This window comes from Equus przewalskii, chromosome 3, assembly GCF_037783145.1.
Source record: "Equus przewalskii isolate Varuska chromosome 3, EquPr2, whole genome shotgun sequence".
In the NCBI taxonomy this organism is placed as follows: Eukaryota; Metazoa; Chordata; class Mammalia; order Perissodactyla; family Equidae; genus Equus; species Equus przewalskii.
This window is the reverse complement of record NC_091833.1, coordinates 71230457-71246334: the sequence shown is the minus strand read 5'-3', so window position 1 is coordinate 71246334 and position 15878 is coordinate 71230457.

The following is a 15878-nucleotide window of genomic DNA, read 5'->3' as shown; positions in this document are numbered from 1 at the left end:
ATTGAGTATTACAAAGAGACCCAGAACTAGATATTTTATAGAGAGAAAAATTTTTCATAACCAAAAGTTAGTGAAATTATGGAGAGAAGTGTTTTATGTTAGCAAATGTGTTAGATTTATATTTAATTATAAAAATATACAGAATATATGATTCTGAAAACTTTGATCTTTATTACATTTTTCATTATTTCAAATATTTAGTTTATGGGAATTTAGAATATATCCCCATTTTGAATTGAGCCCTTGTACCCTTATTATTAATAAATACGTATATCTCTAGTGCTTCGAATGACCAACATTTGGAGTCTTTGACCAAAATCAAATGAAATACTGTATTTTTATCACTAGTATTTACTATACAAATAAAATTTTGTTTTATACCTTCAAACCATCTCTATGCTTCTAAAATATACATACAATGAATATGAAATATGTCATCCTAGATATGAGGAGCTAATATGTAAGCCAGATTGTAAGGCAACAGAGCTAATGTACCTTTTGGTGACCGAATGTTTGATTAGAAAGAACAAGAAAACTTATACCCAAATAGACAATAGGAAGAATATATATCCAAGGCAACAGAAAACTAAATATAGCCATGACAATAACTCCTAGCATACCGTGAATTTCAGTTTGAGTTAAAAAATTATGATTCTCTTTTCCATGGGCTGTTAAAAATTGTGATCTTGCTCGTAATGCTGTCTTCTCAATGTGAAACTGAGGGAAGACATGCATGTCTCTCAGACAGCAGACTAAGACTTAGGAAAGACTGTCTTAGTTGGCTTGGGCTTCCATAACAAGTACTATACACCAACTGGCTTATACAACAGAGATTTATTTTCTCACAGTTTTGGAGGCTAGAAGTCCCAGATCAAGATGCCAGCTGATTCAGTTCCTGGTGAGAGCTCTCTTCTTGGCTTATAGACAGCTGCCTTTTTGCTGCTTCCTCACATGGGCACACAGATGTAGAGTGATTTATCTCTTCCTCTTCTTATGAGGCCATCAATCTATTGGATTAGGGGCCCCCTCTTATGACCTCATTTAACCTTAATCATCTCCTAAAGACCCTATCTCCAAATATAGTCACATTGGGGGTTACAGCTTCAACGTATGAATTATGGGGGATCACAATTGAGTCCATAGAAAATACTGTGACCACATATTCAATCACACAATTTAGTAATAATTCATTTCTTGATTATTTTATTCAGCAAATACTACCAGAGTAACTTTTCCAATTGCTAAGTTTCTGGAAGGCATCAATATTGCATACCTTACCTCCTGCTTCACATTAATTTAAACAATTCAGCAACTCTGAAAAGAGTTCAGCAATTTTTATACAGCTTTAAGGATTAAATATACTTGACTCCATTCTTCAAGAAGAAAATTTTATGCTTGAGGAGAAGGATCATGGGTTCTTTCTGGAATTTTTTTGCTGGTGGATTACATTACTTCATTCTAGACAACTTACTAAACCAGAAGTTTTCCTTTTAGCCATCCATTCATCAACGCTTGTACCATAGTACCTGTATCATCTCTTTCATTTTCTAGGCACTATTCTCTCAGGTGAAAGATATTAACAGTGCTGGCAATTGTTCTTGCTGGTCATCTCAAATGCATGTCCATGTTTTCAATGAAAATACCCAAATAAGCATCAACATTTAATGAACTTTTTTTCAGTTGGCCAGAGACACCAACTGAGTAGTGCTCTTAGCCTTGCAGAAAAGATTGAAAGCATGGGAACAATGCAAACTTTTTTTTTAAAGAATGTATTTTTTTCATTTTTCTCCCCAAAGCCCCCCAGTACATAGTTGTATATTCTTCGTTGTGGGTCCTTCTAGTTGTGGCATGTGGGACGCTGCCTCAGCGTAGTTTGATGAGCAGTGCCATGTCTGAGCCCAGGATTCGAACCAACAAAACACTGGGCCGCCTGCAGCAGAGTGTGGGAACTTAATCACTTGGCCACGAGGCCGGCTCCAGAACAATGCAAACTTTTATTTAATTTTTAGATATTTTCCTGTTTTATAAAACAAATGTGTAATTTTGGATAAAATAGAGCAAAATTAGAATTCTTTTTAGGAAGATTTTCTGCAGTAAAAAAACAGAAAATGTGCCTTTTCTCATATGTACAAGACCTTCTATGAAATTTACCCAGATTTCGAGTGGCTGGTAAATCCCCAGCTGACACCTGGAATGCATTCATTTCACATAACTAAGCACCTACTATGTTCTGCCAGTTGTATAATAGAAGTATACAATACTTTGTAATATATGAGTGCAAAATTTATTAAAAACAAAAACAAACCATGCTTGTAATATTCTCTTCAGTTGGCATTACAAGTACAAAAACTTTCCCTAGGTTAAATGACAAGCAGCTTCCCCTGCCTAAAACACAATTATCTTCCATTACAGGTCAGCAGTATGACTGAAGAGTCAATTCCTCTTACTTGTATTCAGACATTATTAACTTTCCCTTGGATTTTTTGAAACCACCTTTCCATAATGCACTTACCTAACAGCAAACTAATGAAGGAACAAACTAACACTGACTATATAATGTTGGTCTTCATTATTTACCTCCCTACCTCAGCATGAGTGAGGTATAACATATTTATAAAAGTGATACATTATTGCCAATTCTAAAGATTTGAGACCTCATCCCAGAGGCAGAAAGGGGAGTGTTGAGCGTGTATATCTGAATTTCTGGTGCTTGTGGAGAGGATTTTGCTTCCTTAAATAAATCCTCCCATTTCTAAAACTTGCTATTCTTCAGGCTAACTAAATATTAATCATTATTTACCAGATTGAAAATATGACTTTGGCACTACAGGTCACAGAAACTCTCTCTAGATTAAAGGACAAGCAACTTCCCCTGCCTGCAGGTCAATTTCTACTCAGTCTTCAAGATCCAGTGCAATGTCCATTCTAATAATGAAGTTTTAGCTAACTTCTCCGTATAAAGTACTCAATCCCCTCTCTCCTTTATGCCATCATTTCTAAATCAGAAACTGTAAAAATATGAGATCTTACCCAATGTAAAGCTAAGTTAGCCTGAGACAACTTCATAAATTATTGCAGAAAACACAAGTCTTTTGAGTCCAAAATAGAAGAAAACTTTTTACTCACAGCAATTACAGTAGCTGGAGTTACTGTGCCATTTCTCTGAGCCCTAATTCCCACAAAGGGATGAAAGGGATAAAAAGGAGTGAAAAAAGGATTATGTGTTGCCTGCACATGCAGTGTGGTGTGTTATAGGAAAGGAACCCTGAGATTAGGAAACCTCAATCATATAAGAGGGCTGCTGGAAAACTGCCCATCCTCCCCTATGGAGGGAGACATTACCTTTGTAATACTGGAATGCAAGGATAGCTACACTAAGGAGGAGAAGAAAGCATCTCTATCTTCACTATGCTGTAGTGTAACTAAACCTGGGAGTGGGGGTGGGGAGAGATATCTCTATCTTTCTTATCATAGAATGTAGGAGATACTGCCATTGGTCTAATGCTTTTTGCCTGTAACAACATTCTTGAAAAGACAGTCTGGAGCAAACTGACTGTTAATGATATGCAGAAATATGAATGATCTCCTAGCACCCATATCTCACAATTATCTTTATTATAACACTTTTTCATTTTTGTCATAATAATCTATTTACATTTTTGACTCTCTCAGCTCTTCGTACAATGCACAGCATATAATAGACATTCTGCACATGTATTGCTAAGGAAATATTGAACATGATTTTATTAAAAGGACTGAACATTTGTTATCTCATTTCAACCATCAATATCACTCCAGTTCATGTCACCATTACCTCACACTTGTACTAGTAAACATCTCTTTCATAATCTTTATTCCTGTAATCATTCTCTTTCAAATGTGATGTATTTTAAAAAGTGTTGCCAGATTATTCATTTTTAAACAAATATAATAATAATATGACCGTAAAGCCTATGGAATGAGATATATTTCTGTTGACGCTCAGTCAAAACTATCATATGGATTTTACTATTTTTATTTTAATCTTATTTTTGCCCATTATTATTCACTATAATCAAACTGAATGACTCTATTTTCTCACCCTTCCTCTATTTAATTTAACTTTCTATTGGATATCTATACACTAATGAACTTCCTTTCAGTTTTCTTTTTTTTTAAAATATTATTGCAGTAACATTGAATTATAACACTATATAGCTTTCAGATGTACATCATAATATATTTCTAATTCTGTGTAGATTGTAACATGTTCTCCACCCAAAAACTAATTATAGTCCATCCCATCACATGTGAGCCTAATCACCCCTTTTACCTCCCCTCTACCCCATTCCCCTATGGTAACCACCAATCCAGTCTCCGTTGCCATGTGTTTGTTTGTCGTCATTTTTATCTTCTACTTATGAGTGAGATCATACAGTATTTGACTTTCTCCCTCTGACTTATTTCACTCAGCATAATGCCCTAAAGGACCATCCATGTTGTCACAAATGGCCAGATTGCATCATTTCTTATGGCTGAGTAGTATTCTATTGTGTTTATATACCACATCTTTTTATCCATTTGTCCCTTGACGGGCACCTAGGTTGCTTCCAAGCCTTGGCTATTGTGAATAAGGCTGCAATGAACTTAGGGACGCATGTATCTTTATGCCTTTGTGTTTTCAAGTTCTTTGGATAAATACCTAGCAGCGGGATAGCTGGATCATAGGGTAGATCTGTTCTTAATTTTCTGAGGATCCTCCATACTGCGTTCCACAGTGGATGCACCAGTTTGCACTGCCACCAGCAGTGTACAAGGGTTCCCTTCTCTCCACATCCTCTCCAACACCTGTTGCTTCCTGTCTTGTTAATTATAGCAATTCTTACTGGAGTGAGGTGATACCTCATTGTAATTTTGATTTCATTTCCCTGATAGCTAATGATGTTGAGCATCTTTTCATATGTCTGTCAGCCATCTGTATATCCTCTTTGTAGAAATCTCTGTTCAAATCTTTTGCCCATTCTTTAATTGAGTTGTCGGTCTTTTTGTTGTTGAGGTGTATGAGTTCTTTATACATTTTGGATAGTAACCCCTTATCTGGTATATGGTTTGCAAACATCTTCTCCCAATTGTTAGATTGTCTTTTTGTTTTGTTGATGGTTTCCTTTGCTGTGCAGAAGGCTTTTAGTTTGATGTAGTCCCATTTTTTCATTTTTTCTTTTGTTTCTCTTGCCTGGTCAGACATGGGACTTAAAAATATGCTTCTCAGACAGATGTCAAAGAGCGTATTGCCTATGTTTTCTTCTAGAAGTCTCATGGTTTCGGATCTTACATTCAAGTCTTTAATCCATTTTGAGTTGATTTTTGTGCATGGTGTAAGGGAATGGTCTACTTTCATTCTTTTGCATGTGGCTGTCCAGTTTTCCCAACACCATTTATTGAAGAGACTCTGCTTTCTCCATCGTATGCTCTTGGCTCCCTTGTCAAATATTAACTGTCCATAAATGTGTGGGTTTATTTCTGGGCTCTCAATTCTGTTCCATTGATCTGTGTGTCTGTTTTTGTGCCAGTACCATGCTGTTTCGGTTACTATGGCTTTGTAGTATAATTTGAAATCAGGAAGTGTGATACCTCCAGCTTTGTTCTTTTTTCTCAGGAATCCTTTGGCTATTCGGGGTCTTTTGTTGTTCCAAATAAATTTTAGGATTCTTTGTTCTATTTCTGTGAAAAATGTTGTCAGAACTTTGATAGGGATTGAGTTAAATCTGTAGATTGCTTTAGGAAGTATGGACATTTTAACAATGTTAATTCTTCCAATCCAGGAGCACGGAATATCTTTCCATTATTTTGTGTCTTCGATTTCTGTCAACAATGTTTTATAGTTTTCTGTGTACAGATCTTTCACCTCTTTGGTTAAGTTTATTCCTAGGTATTTTATTATTTTTGTTGCAATTGTAAATGGGATTGTATTCTTAATTTCTCTTTCTGCTACTTCGTTGTTAGTGTATAGAAATGCAATCAATTTTTGTACTTTGATTTTGTATCCCACGACTTGACTGTATTCCTTTATTGTTTCTAAAAGATTTTTAGTGGAATATTTAGGGTTTTCTAGATATAAAATCATGTCATCTGCAAAGAGTGACAGTTTCACTTCTTCTTTTCCAATGTGGATCCCTTTTATTTCTTTTTCTTGCCTGATTGCTATGGCTAGGACTTCCAACACTATGTTAAATAAGAGTGGTGACAGTGGGCATCTTTGTCTGGTTCTTATTCTTAGAGGGCTAGCTTTTGCTTTTTCTCTGTTGAGAATTATATTTTCTGTGGGTTTTTCATATATGGCCTTTATTATGTTGAGGTATTTTCCTTCTATACCCATTTTATTTAGAGTTTTTATCATAAATGGATGCTGTATCTTGTCAAATGCTTTCTCTGCATCTATTGAGATGATCATGTGATTTTTATCCTTCATTTTGTTAATGTGGTGTATCACATTGATAGATTGGTGGATGTTGAGCCATCCCTGCATCCCTGGAATGAAACCCACTTGATCATGATATATGATCATTTTAATGTATTGTTGTATTTGATTTGCTGGTATTTTGTTGAGGATTTTTACATCAATTTTCATCAGGGATATTGGCCTGTAATTTTCTTTTTTTGTGCTGTACTTGTCTGGTTTCAGTATCAGGATAATGATGGCTTCATAGAATGAGTTAGGAAGCCTCCCCTCCTCTTCAATGTTCTGGAAGAGTTCGAGAAGGATAGATATTACCTCTTCTTTGAATGTTAGGTAGAATTCACCAGGGAAGCCATCTGGTCCTGGACTTTTATTTTTCGGGAGGTTTTTGATTGCTGTTTCAATCTCCTTACTGGTGATGGGTCTGTTCAAATTTTCAACTACTTCTTGGCCAGTTTTGGAAGGTTGTATTTTTCTAAGAATTTATCCATTTCTTCTAGATTATCCAAATTATCCAAATTGTTGGCATATAGCTTTTCACAGTATTCTCTTATGTTTTGTTCCTGAGGTGTTGTTGTAATTTTTCCCCTGTCATTTCTGATTTTATTTATTTGAGCCTTCTCTCTTTTTTTCTTGGTGAGTCTAGCTAAGGGTTTGTCAATTTTGTTTATCTTTTCAAAGAACCAGCTCTTGGTTTCATTAATTTATTCTACTTTTTTGTCTCTATTTTGTTTATTTCTGCTCTGATTTTTATTATTTCCTTCCTTCTGCTGATTTTGTGATTTGCTTGTTCTTCTTTTTCCAGTACCTTTAGATGCGTTGTTTGATTGTTTATTTGGGATTTTTCTTCTTTGTTGAGGTAGGCCTGAATTGCTATAAACTTCCTTCTTAGAACTGCTTTTGCTGTATCCCATAGATTTTGACATGTCATATTTTCATTTTCATTTGTCTCCAGGAATTTTTTGATTTCTCCTTTGATTTCTTAATTGACCCAATCGTTGTTCAGTAGCATTTTGCTTACTGTACATATTTTTGTGGCTTTTCTGGTTTTCTTCCTGTAGTTGATTTCTAGTTTCATATCTTTGTGATCAGAAAAGATGCATGGTATTATTTCAATTTTCTTAAATTTATTAAGACTTGTTTTGTGGTCTAATATGTGATCAATCCTGGAGAATGTTCCATGTGCATTTGAAAAGAATATATATTCTGTGGTTTTTGGATGGAATGTTCTATATATATCCACTAAGTCCATCTGGTCAAATGCGTCATTTAAGGCTACTGTTTCCTGATTGACCCTCTGTTTGGATGATCTATCCATAGGTGTATGTGGAGTGTTAAAGTCTCCTACTATTATTGTGTTACTGTCTATTTCTCCTTTTATGTCTGTTAATAATTGCTTTATATATTTAGGTGCTCCTATGTTGGGAGCATAGACATTTACAAGTGTTATATCTTCTTGTTGGATTGTTCCCTTTATCTTTATGTAGTGCCCTTCTTTGTCTCTTGTTACAGTTTTTGTTTTAAAGTCTATTTTGTCTGATATAAGAATTGCTACACCCACTTTCTTTTCTTTGCCATTTGCATGGAATATCTTTTTCCAACCTTTCACTTTCAGTTTGTGAGTGCTTTAGGTCTGAAGTGTGTCTCTGGTATGGAGCATATATATGGGTCTTGCTTTTTTTATCCAATTGGCCACCCTATGTCTTTTGATTGGAGCATTTAGTCCATTGACATTTAAAGTAGCTATTGATAAATATGTATTTATTGCCACTTTGTTACTTTTTTTCTGAATGTTTTAGTAGTTCTTCTCTGTTCTTTTCTTTTTCTCTTGCTCTCTTCCCTTGTTGTTTGATGACTTTCTTTAGTAATATGTCTGATTTCTTTTGTCTTACTTATTTGATTACTCATTATAGGTTTCTGATTTGTGATTACTATGAGGAATCTATATAATATTCAATGTATATAACAGTCTATATCAAGTTGATAGACTCTTTAGCTTAACCTCTTTCTAAAAGCTCTACTTTTTCACTCCCCTTCTCCCCCACTTTATGTTTTTGAAATCATATATAAATCTCTTGTTTAGTGTGTGTCTATCCATTGCCCTCTTATCATTGAAATAGGTAATTTTAGCACTTTTGTCTTTTAACCTTCATCTTATCTTCACAGGTGGTTGATCTGCTACCTTTACTATATTTTTACATTTTCCAATGATTTTATTGCTGGGTTTTTTTTTTTTTGGAGGAATATCATCCCTGAGCTAACTACTGCCAATTCTCCTCTTTTTTGAGGAAGCCTGGCCCTGAGCTAACATCTGTGCACATTTTCCTCTACTTTATATGTGGGACACCTACCACAGCATGGTGTGGCAAGCAGTGCTACGTCTGCATCCCGGATCCAAAACGGTGAACCCGGGGCCACCAAGAAGCAGAATGTGGGAAATTAACCACTGCAGCACTGGGCTGGCCCCTGCTGGGTTCTTTTGAAGGGGTTATTTTCTTGATAATTTTTTATCCCTGTTTGTGATCATTGTTTTCCCACTTAAATAAATCCCTTCAGCATTTCTTGTAGAACTTATTTCTTGGTGATAAACTCCTCTAATTTTTGCTTGTCTGGGAAGCTCTTTGTCTCTCCTTCCATTCTGAATGACACCCTTGATGGATAGAGTACTCTTGGTTGTAGATTTTTTTCGTTTTAGTACTTTAAATGCATCATGCCATTCTCTTCTTGCCTGTAGGATTTCAGCTGAGAATTCCACTGATATCCTTATGGGCCTTACTTTTTTTGTCATTTGTTGCCTTTCTCTTGCCACTTTTAGGATTCTCTCTTTATCTTTAATTTTGAACATTTTAATAATAATATGTCTTGGTGTGGGCCTCTTTGGGCTTATCTTGTTTGGAGCTCTCTGTGCTTTCTGTATTTGAATGTGTGTTTCCTTCCTTAGATCAGGAAAATTTTCATCTATTATTTCTTCAAATAAATTTTCTTCCCCTTTGTCTCTCTCTTTTCCTTATGGGACACCTATAATATGAATGTTAGTGCACTTGATATTGTCCCAGAGTCCCCTTAGACAGTTCTCATTCTATTTAATTCATTTTTCTGTTTTCTGTTCTGCTTGGGTGATTTCCTCTAGTCTTTTGTCTAGCTCTCTGATCCATTCTTCTGTATCTTCTACTCTGCTATTGAGTCCCTCTAGTGAATTTTTCATTTCCAGTATTGCATTCTTCATTTCTGCTTGGTTCTTTTTTATATTTTCCAGTTCTTTGTTGATGAGCTCACTGTGTTCATCCAGTCTTCTCTTAATATGTGTGAGCTCCCTTATGAGATTTTGTTTGAACTCTTTGTCAGGTACGTTGCTTATTTCTGTTTCATTTAGCCCTTTTTCTGGGGTTTTGTCCGGTTCCCTTGCTTGGAATGTATTCCTTTGTCTCCTCATTATGCCTCTTTCTCTGTGCTTATTTCTATGTATTAGGTGAGTCAGCTATGTGTCTTGATGTTGGAGAAATGGCCTTATGTAAGAGATGCCTTTCAAGGCCCAGCAGTGTGCTTCCCTCTCATCACCAGTCCAAAAGATCCAGGAGTGACCTCTTTGTGGGCTACTTGTGTCCTTCTGCTGTGGCTGGGTTACTCTTAATGCAGGTACTCAGGGAGTCCAGTCTTTCCTTCCCTGGCCAGCTGTTTGTAAATCCTGCTTGGGGAACCTCAGCGCTGTTGGCTACAAAGTCTAATAGCACACTCCTGTTGCAGTTTTCCTGCTAATTGGGTAGGTACCCAATATAGCTGGCTGCTGGGCTCAGGGGCTTACTGTTGCTACAGGCCTCAGGCCTACAAGGCTGTTGTAAGTTCTCTTAGAAGTGCAGCTGAGTGGGGCTGACCCGAGGCACAGGAGCACTCAACTATTTCAGGCTTTGGAAGGTGAGGCTGATCATTTTTATGGCTATTTGTGAAGCACAGGTCTTCTGCCAATGATAAGCCTCACTCCTCCACAGGACCACACACACCATCAACAGAGTCCTGTTCGATGCACACCCCCTGGAGTGTTTGCTGATGCCCCACTGCAGAGCCCCCACCTCTCCAACTATGACCCCCACAGTTCACCTGGTCCTCACATAGACCTTGTCTCACAGAGGTGGACACATTTGCCTGCATGTAGAGGATCAAGGCACCCAGTCAATGCAGGCCAACAAGTGGCCTAAGGGCTTGTTGTTGGGCGATGTGGGTCCCTAGGGTGGGATGCCTGCCCTGGCTGAACTGGATTGTCTGTGCTCTAGTGGATGTGGCAGCCCCCTGGGCTCACATGACAGGCAAAGAACCTCATTGGCATCTGTCAGGGTCCATGTCAGTATGCCTGGACCAGGTCAGAACAATGGCTCCCATCAATGTCTCAATCTCAGAGAGGTCCCTCCTCTCACCAAGATGCCCCCAGAACCCACCAGGTGAGTCTCTTTTCACCAAAGGACTGTCAGTCTTCTCTCTGGTGATTTTAGATTGCTGTGATGGGTGAGTTTGTGTGTGGGCCCTTTAAGAACTGGGTCTTTTTGGCTTTCAACCAATAACTTTTCTGCAAGTATTCCCTGCTGCAGTTAATAGCCAGTGAAGCCAGGTAGTAAGACCCTTGTCTCAGCTGCACTGAGTCTGAAGAATGCTTATAGCAGTATCAGCCCCTGCTCTGGCCTGCACCCTTCCAGGGAGGGCTGTGTACCTTAGGGTAGCTCCCACCTGGCTGGCTGAGAAACTCCACTGCTCCAGAAGGTGACTTTTTTGTCTCCAGCAGAAATTTCTTCTCCTTCTGCCTTAGTCAGGACTGTCCTTTGTTGTGGGGGTTCTTTTTATCCAGTTTTCAGTTTTCTATCCAAGGTAATTTTTCCAAAAGTAGTTGTAACCTAGTTGTGTTCATCGGAGGAGTTGAGTTCAGAGTCTGCTTACACCGCCGTCTTGACGAGATGTCTCTAAGTTTTCTTACAGTAAATGCATTTGTGACTAATTCTTTCAGCTTTTCATTTTCTGAAAATGACTTTATTTATTTTGCTTTTATTTTTGAAGAATATTTTCACTGGATGTAGAATTCTAGAATGATGTTTTCTTTTCTCTCAAAACTTTAAAGATGTTCCATTGACTTTTAGCTTGCTTTCTTTTATGTAAGAAGAAACTGATTCTTTTTCTTTTTCTTTCCCTGGTCTAGTGTGTCTTTATCTCTGATTGCTTTGAAGATTTTCTCTTTATCACTAGCTTTCAAAATTTTGAATCTGAGGTGTGTTGGTATAGTTTTCTTGTTTTTGTTTTTTGTTTTTATTTTGAGGAAGATTAGCCCTGAGCTAACTAATGCCACTCCTCCTGTTTTTGCTGAGGAAGACTGGCCCTGAGCTAAAATCATGCCCATCTTCCTCTACTTTATATGTGGGACACCTACCCCAGCATGGCGTGCCAAGCAGTGCCATGTCTACACCCAGGATCAGAACCAGTGAACCCTTGGCCGCTGAGAAGCAGAACGTGTGAACTTAACTGCTGTGCCACTGGGCCAGCCCCCAGTATAGTTTTCTTTGTGTTTATGCTACTTGGAGTTTTTTGAGCTTCTTAATTCTGTGCGTTTATATTTTTAAACAAACCAGAAAGTGGCCATTACTTCTTCAAATATTTTGTCTGCACCTCCCTGTCTAATCTCCTATGACTTTCATTAAACATATTTAGATTGCTTGATATGGTCCCATAGATCACCCTGGTTTTGTTCATATTTGTTGGCATTTTTATCTTCTGTGCTTTTTTTTTTTAAAGATTGGCACCTGAGCTAACAACTGTTGCCCATCTTTTTTTTTTTTTCCTTCTTTTTCTCTCCAAGTCCCCCCAGTACATAGTTGTATATTTTAGTTGTGGATCCTTCTAGTTGTGGCATGTGGGATACTGCCTCAGTATGGCCTGATGAGCGGTGCCATGTCCAAGCCCAGGATCCAAACTGGTGAAACCCTGGGCCACCAAACTGGAGCATGTGAACTAAACCACTCAGCAACGGGGCTGGTCCCCAATCCTCTGTGCTTTTGATTGGAATATCTCAATTGATATGTCTTCAAGTTCACAGATATTTTCTTCTGCATAGTCTAATCTGCTAAGTCCATCCTCTGAATTATTTTGTTTTGCATTTCCTTTAAGTTTTTGAATATTTTTACATTAGATGTTTGATATACTTCTTAGCTAATTTCATCATCTCTGTCAATTCTGGGTCTGTTTATATCAATAATTTTTACTCTGTGTTATGACTCTAGTAACTTTTGATGGGGTGCCAAACAGTATGAATTTTATGAATGTTGAATTACTGAGTAGTTTAGTACTATTCCTAAATTGTGACTTTTCTGATATCTCTACTGAAAGTTTTCAGGAATTCAACATGATCTTTCCATTCATGTTTGTCTCAACTCGTATATAGTACATAGAGTAAACATCTAACTAATTTTTATACAAGGAGTAAATAATTGAATTATAGTTTTTTGTGTTCTTCCAAAATAGTGTTAAAGCTCACACATAAGATTTCAATCCAATCAATACAAGTATTTCAAAGATATTTAATGATTAAAGAATACATTAATTTGCTTTTTGAGGATGATGGTAGAGTGAAATAATATGCATAGGAAACAAGGGAAATCAGAGAACTTTCTAAATACATATTTGAAACACTTTTTTGAAATAAAAGAGAACATCTTTTAAAAACTTTTTAATTTACTTATAGTAAAATTTAGTACTCAGTGTACAGTTGTATAAGATTTAATAAACACATGCTGACATATAATTACGAAGATAATCAAGGTCCAGAACAGTTCCATCACCTCCAAAATGATGTGCTTTAATACATGGACAACACACACAAAAATATATATATAATGTTTACAATTTTAGATGTCTAAAGTTAAAAAAGATGTGTCTCACTGGGTTAAAATCAAGGTGTTGGCAAGGTTGTTTTCCTGCTGTAGGCTCTAGAAGAGAATGTTTTTACCTTGCCTTTTTTCAGCTTTTAGAGGCCAATTGCATTTCCTTGGTTCATGGAACCATTCTATTATCTTCAAAGCTAGCAAGATTGGGCTGAATCCTTTTCACATTACCAACTCTCTAATTCTGTCTCTTCTATCTTTCTCTTCAATCTCATAAGGGCCTTGGTGATTACATTGAGTATACTTGGATAATCCAGAATAATCTCCTATTTTAATATCTTCAGTTGAATCACATCTGCCAAATGCCTTTTACTGTGTGAAATAGCATATTTATAGGTTCTGGGGATTAGACATGGACATATTTGGAGGGACATTATTCTGCCTATCATAGCATAGTTTACATTCTCTGGCTCTATGGAAGTGTACTATTTTTTGCTGCTTCTTTGATATTTTCCTGGCGTATGATTCTGAGGAATGATAATTCTGCTGATTTGAGGGTACAAATTGAATGCTTACCTTGTAGGCTTATTATCTTATTTGTAAGACTTTTTTGGTGGAGGTTGAGTTTTAAGGAGCATGATTTGATCCAAAATGTATTTCAATACATATAATAATGAACTCGTATAATGGAATGCTAATATATTTATGAAGTGTGTAATTGTGTTTCAAAGCCATTTCAAGGAAGCTCTGTAGCTTAGTGGAAATAACCTGGCACCAGAGTTCAAATAACCTATTAGTTACTTGTGCTATTAATGAGGTTAGAATTTCTAACTCTGAATTTCCTCTTAAAAATATCTCATCCTTATTTAATACCAAGATGTTTTCTTCTCACTTTCATTTTCTCTAATTCTGAGGCAAATCCAGAGCCAAAGACCTAGCTCATGTTATTTTAAACATTGCCAACTTCTATTTCCTGTATGGATAGCCATAAAGTTCTATTTGTACGGTTGAATTCAGAAAAGAAATGTCTCTGTGATCCCTGAACAATTTGTATCCATATGGAAAAAAAAGTCATAGAAGTTGTGCTCAAGTTTCATGACCGCTGAGAAAATTGCATAACTATATTCAGTTATCTGCCAACTTAATTTTATGTCTTTGTATAGTAATCATATTGTGACAGGGCAAGAATTATACTATAATTATGACTCTTAGTCCTTTCAAGTGATTATTTTAGCTATTTGCATCTGCAGGGCTAATAAATATATTATGAGTTGGTAAAATCAAGGCCACAACACCATTCTGTACTAGTCTTTGAAGAAAAATGCCAATTTGTTTTAGGTTAGCATCCAATGAAATAGTAGGATACATATTCCTTTCCATAACATTTTCTCTTATTTTAACATGAATAGTCATATATACAACATATGTTTTAATGAACGTTGTAAATTAACTATCTGAGGCAGAAGAGGAAAAAGAGTGAAAACCAGATCTTACGCAGGCAGATCACTCTAAATATGAAGCTATTTTCGTCCAAATGAGAAGTATTTAAATTGTATCAGTTTTTGAAATTTCTTTTCTTCTAACAGTTCTTTAAGTATGAGCTTGGTTTAAAATACATAATAATACATATGAACATTAGTTCTGGGCAGCTGATCTTGCTTAGCATATCTTTGGGATGCTTTGAGATAATTTCAACTGCAGTCTGCACTGCCTGACAGATGTCTTTGGAAACTTTCCTAGAAGACTGTTTTTACATTACCATGGTTTATTTTTCAGAATCTATTGTTTGAGATCAAAATCTTGAGTAACTTAGAGCTTAAGTTTAAACTATTCCCTCTGAGGAATTTGTATCATTGAGGCTAAAATAACAGTATTGTTTTCTGCTCTACTTCAGTTTTAAAAATTTATTCTTTTAACTCATAGAAACCTCACAGAATTTCTTATAATATTTGATTTCAAATACTGGGATTTTTGAAAAAGACTGCACTAGTTATATCTAATTATGTTAATATTTGGTCTCAGCATAGGGATGTGAATTGTCTCTGTTTCAACAAAATATATTATGACAGGCTACTGAGGATGTCTTATGTTCATTGTAATTTCATTTATTATTTTCATTACTTAATTTGATTACTTAAGTAGTTGAAAAGTGACAGAGTCTGATAATTCTTGCTTGCACAAATTGGAACGTTAAATTTTCCTACCATGTTATCATTTAAACAATTTATCTATAGCAGTAACAAATGCATTCTGAATCACTTTACCATGCCATAAATAGAGAGACATTTAATCACTTTATAATGAGGTGTAGACTTCTCTTCTTCTGTGTGAAGCTCATTGCACCCGAGACTAACGTTAATGCCTTTTTCTAATCCAAAAGGAAATTAACCAAAGTATTTGGGTTATGTTCCAAAGTAGTTTATTGTTTAGTAATTACTTTAATAGCACACAGAGTTGAAAATAAAGTTTGAAATATAGATAACAAACTACAGTCAATTCTGTGATTCATGGTAGTTATGTTCTGTGAAATCTCCACAAAAACTGAATTAGCAATCACTGAATCATCGCTCCTAGTGGAAATATGTACA